This window comes from Rattus rattus, chromosome 3, assembly GCF_011064425.1.
Source record: "Rattus rattus isolate New Zealand chromosome 3, Rrattus_CSIRO_v1, whole genome shotgun sequence".
NCBI classification, from domain to species: domain Eukaryota; kingdom Metazoa; phylum Chordata; class Mammalia; order Rodentia; family Muridae; genus Rattus; species Rattus rattus.
Window position 1 is genome coordinate 210,243,019 of NC_046156.1, and position 5,038 is coordinate 210,248,056.

Sequence of the window (5,038 nt, forward strand, 5' to 3'; positions counted from 1 at the left end):
CAAATTCTACCTAAGGGCCCTAAGTTCACAATCTTTGAACTTAACCTTTCATCTACAGATGATGAAATAGGTACCAAGAAGTGTTAAGAGATCTAGCCAAGAAATATGGCTAATCAGTTGTTACCCTAAGACCAGAAGATTTTTCTACTAAGTGGCTGAAAATGGTGCAGATTGCCTTTAGAGCCCAGGGATAGCCATGACATTGATAAATATTTCCAAATACATTTTAATGAATTTGTATTACCTGAATAAGACTGCTTTTGAAATAAGATGTTCTATAAATTAATTTCCCTTCTTTGTAACATATTACATTAATCCCTCACTGCCCAAAAGTGTACCCCCTCTTGAGCAATACAGCTCTCTGAGTTTAAAAAGGAAAGGCTTGTTGGTTTTCTCAGACCCTTCTTGATCACATTCTTGCAAACTTGGTCCTTCTAAATATACCTCAGCAAGGACAGTACACTGATTATGCAAATGAATTCACAATTTTCTAGGTCACAGCAGGCAGCATTAGACATAGAATGCGCCAACAGGAATATCAGGGGGTTCCTGTTGAAAGAATGTAAATGGCTTTTGACAAACTTTGACTAAAGTAGAAGGGGGTATGAAACTCTTCTTTCAATTCACACTTGGAATATTTGACTTTTGAGACTATTCTGCTGTAGAAAGGACTCCATGTTGTTTAGCTGCCAAGATACTGCAGTTGGAAGTCTATATGCTAAATTTGACTCATTTAACTCTATTATCAACCCTACACAGTCTTGGAAATTGTTTGGATCCTAAATTCATCATCTGAATAAATTTGCTTATTTTAAGAGGGAGCAGAGGACAAATATTAAACTATAATTGCTAACTTATTGTTAACATATGCCAGGAAGACCTAACTAAATGATTCTAGCTAATTGGGTTCCTCTGATGCAAAACAAATGCCAACATTGTTGTTCATCCAAGATCATCAGGAAGGTTGATATGTACTTAAATAAAGAGACAGTTCATTAGTATTGAAAGTCAAAGCATTTCATTATTCCCCAAGTTCTTGTCCACTATAGATCAAAATGTATTATTTGAAATACATATTTATACTGAAAAAGGAGTATAGTCTGGAAACTATGAGATAAATCCTTGGTTTGTACTGGTGATGATTTGGCTCTAGGTACTCATGGGCCTCTGAACCTTGCCAAAGCTATTGTTTTCTCCATAGGAGATAAAGTAATATTAGTCTGTGAAAGAACATTGCTGCTGTGCTAGATGTTTAAAAACTCAAAACATCATTATGCTAAGGGCATGGATAATGTTTCTAGAACACTGTAGTCACATTATCATATTTTCCTATTTCTTAAGTTTGTGCTTAAGCCTTACCTTTTTTTGGTAAATTTTAAGAACAAAAGAAAATTGTCTAGAAAGCTTGTACTTAAGATATATTAAATATACATTAAATCAACATATTGGCTTAAGATAAAATATTTCAGATATCTAATATATAGCATGGTAGATGAACTAAAATAATGTATGATATACTAGAAATTTCTAACAGAATATACTCCAAGTACTCTTATCATATCTACCAGTGGATAGCTGACTGTGAGAGGGGCTTAGTGAAATTATAGTATTTATTCCACATTGCATAGTATCAAAATATCACTTTAATCTATTCATACTTTTATTAACTATATTTTTATTAATTCTACCTCAATAAAGGTATCAAAGATGCAATATTTCTTAGAACTGACAATAGTAACTTTCATTTTACAGAGTTCTTTTTTATTTGCTCAGTACATTCAGACCCATATTGTTTGCTATTCATTCAACACTTAGGAACAGTGCAATCTATAATGGCACTTACTTTCCTGTGTGGATAGCTGAGTTTCTCTAAACACAAAACTCATTCCTCTTTGTTTTTCTATAGCTTGTAGATGTCCAATCACTTCCTGGCCATGCTTTGGATCACTTGATGCCTTTGAGTGAACATTGACTTAAGCTGTTCCAAAAGTTTACAGACATACCCTTTGTTCCTGCAGTTGTACACTTGATAAAATGAATACAGATTGCAGACGACTAATTTCGAACTCTGCCCTAATATTCTCCAGGATCCTGATCAAGACCTCAGCTCCTTAGAAACTCAATGTACTAACAGTTAGTGGTAATTACACCCATGGGGAGAAAATGAGGTCACAGAATAAGCAGAGCTCTGACCTAAATAATGCCTGCCACAGGGAAGAAATTCAAGGGTTGCTCACTATCCTTTCCTTGTTCTTTTGTTATTATCTAGTTGGCACACATACTTCTGTTCTTCATATATCAATCACTTTCAGAAATGACTAATTTCCCTTTTTATTATATGAGAATTCTACATTTAACTACTTGGGGGTTTCCATAAATAATTAAGATGTGATTTAAAAGAAAAAAGTTGCAAACATACCCACTATGAGAACTAGGTCCATTGTTGCCCACCGCCCGAAATCTGCAAGTTGCATGCCCACGAATTCCCACTTGGACTTTTGCAATCAGAGATAGCAGCAATGGCCTCAAAATGAGGGCTACTGCATCTTGGTATTCTTACCCAGTACATGCAAGATACTGGACACATTATCATCATGCAATGCTCTGGATGCAAAGTCAGCAGAATGCCTGCTACAGAAAGTTCAGGGATTCCTATTTCACTTCCCCATGGTTCTTCTCTCATGGAGTTCTTCCCTGGAATTCCCTTGCTTATGAGACTGGACATCCTTGAAACTCTCAAGGCGAGCACACGGAGGGGCAGGAGTCTCCCTTCAATGTTTCCCATCTAAAAAGTACCCCCAAGAGAAGTTGAAACACTGTGTGAAGACGAAGAGCTGGAGTCGATTCAGATGACGAAGTGAAGTGTGACCTGAGCAATATGGAAGGAGCTCCGCCAGTACTTCTCACAGACTGAAGGCACAGAGAAGAGCGAAGGCGACAGCAGCAGCTGGACGAGGAGTGTCTGAATGACTATGTGGAATGCGGACCATGGCCTGTATTTCAACGACCACAGGTCAATGGAGTCCCCATCTGAGAAGCTCTGGGAGCAGCGCCAAGCAGAGATGAAGCGCTTATATGGGAACAATGCTCCCAAGATCCTGGCCTTGGAGGCTGCTGTGCAGGTGAGCTTTGACAAATACTGTGACAGAAAGCAGCCAAAGTACTGGCCTGTCATTCCCCTGAATTTCTGAGTCCTGGGGACCGGGACCTTAGGCAATGCCTCACAGTTCCTAGCCTCTCCCTCTTCATCTCTTCTGGACATTTTCAGAGAAAGAGGTCTGTATACCATCATGGAAGACACAGTCTGTCAGCCACTTATAATTCTGTCAGCTGGAGTTATATTGTTGCTAACATGAGGAATGGTCACTTGACATATGTATTGCACTGGACCTTGGTTTTCTCTATACCCATCCGGTTCATTGAAATTATTGCCTAGAGATACTGCCTATTGTTTTGTATTTTTAATTTCCTCCTTTAAACTGTGTGGAATGTCATAAAAGCCATAGGCCACATGTTGTTTATTCCTACATTTTATGACCAGTTTTCAAACAGTCCATGCTAGCTACAAACTCTTAAAATCTTCCTGCTTCCGCGTCCCAAATGCTAGCTTACAAGTTTGCAACACACACACATGCACACACACACACACACACACACACACACACACACACACACACACTGAACTTCTGTACACGTATTTTCTCTGACTGTAGCTCTTTGGATGCCTCTGAAAAGGATGCAAGCTATCGTAAGACAAGTGGCACTTGATACTCAGCTAGGTGTCAGCCTGCATGCTGTATAAAAGACCTGAGACTTTTATGCTCTGGACTTGGCAGGCCATGTTGTCTGTGTCATAACTGCCTAGCTCTATTGTCTTCATAGCATAAAAACAGCCATAATTACTGAATAAACAAATGAGTGTGACTGTTTTTCAATAAAACTTTATTTGTAAAAAAATGAAAACATTTTGAAAAAGCTTTAAATAATGTTTAGTGTTTTGTTAATATACATATGTCCTAAGAAATTAAGGTAGATATCTTTCTAAGATACTATGACAAATCAAAATAACAGTTGTGTGGTCTGCTTTCCACTCCAATGTTCTGGCATTTAAATACCTAGCATTGTAACTAGGGGTAGAGGTAATAAGCAACCCCTCTGGGTTCTTCTAGCATTCCCGGGGAAGGAACGTTAATGATTAGTCAGTAACTCATTCTTGGTCAGGGTTTGTCAGATTCTTGCAATAGTGAGAAAAACTACATGCCTTTTCTTCTTTAAATCAGTTTGCAGATAAATGAATATCTACCAATCAAGTTTCAGCTTGAACTACAGAAATGGTGCATTTCCTTGCAAGCAAATTTTTTGAACCTAAATTAAAAGTCAGAAATTCACATCTCTGAGAAATGCTTGCAGACCTTGGCCCTCATCCACAGAACTAAATCTTCAGACTTACTTAATGACAAAGTTTGACTTTTACCTTAAATAGTTGAAGTTTGACAAGAGCTGCAGAGGAGAGGTGTGAAGGAAAGTGCAGACCCTTGTTCAGATACAATAAAATCATCTTCAAGGTGAATTACTGACAAGTTTCTACAAGATAAAAACTGCCAAGTATTGTCTGTAGCAAAGCCTAACATAACTCAATGAAGATTACACCTTGATTTATTTTTCATTTCAAATTGTGCTTGTGTATGTGTTTCCTCCCCCTTCCACCCACTCATTTCCCTGTCTCTGAGCTTCTTTTCACCAGAAGTTTTGTCAGAACAAAGGTGTTGGAAGAAATTCAGGCAGGCTAACTAGATGTTGCTGAACACACAATGGAATTTGCAGCGTGCCTCAGAAAAATAGAGTCCAGTTATTAAATCCCAGGAACTTTCTCTGACTGAAGAGAAAAAAGGATGAAATAAAGAAAAGGACAAAAACCAGGATTGCCAATGCAACACGACAGAATGCCTCCCTCCGTTTATAGAGTCACTTGTCATTTACGATTTCATTACATGGAAAAAGCTGGTATTTGTAAATGGTCTTCAATCCCATCAACATA

General features: G+C 38.0%; 1 pseudogene; it reads left to right on the forward strand.

Annotated features, from left to right (window-relative positions):
* Positions 1 to 2,539: 2,539 nt before the first annotated feature.
* LOC116895700 lies at positions 2,540 to 3,191 on the forward strand (annotated as a pseudogene).
* Positions 3,192 to 5,038: the final 1,847 nt, after the last annotated feature.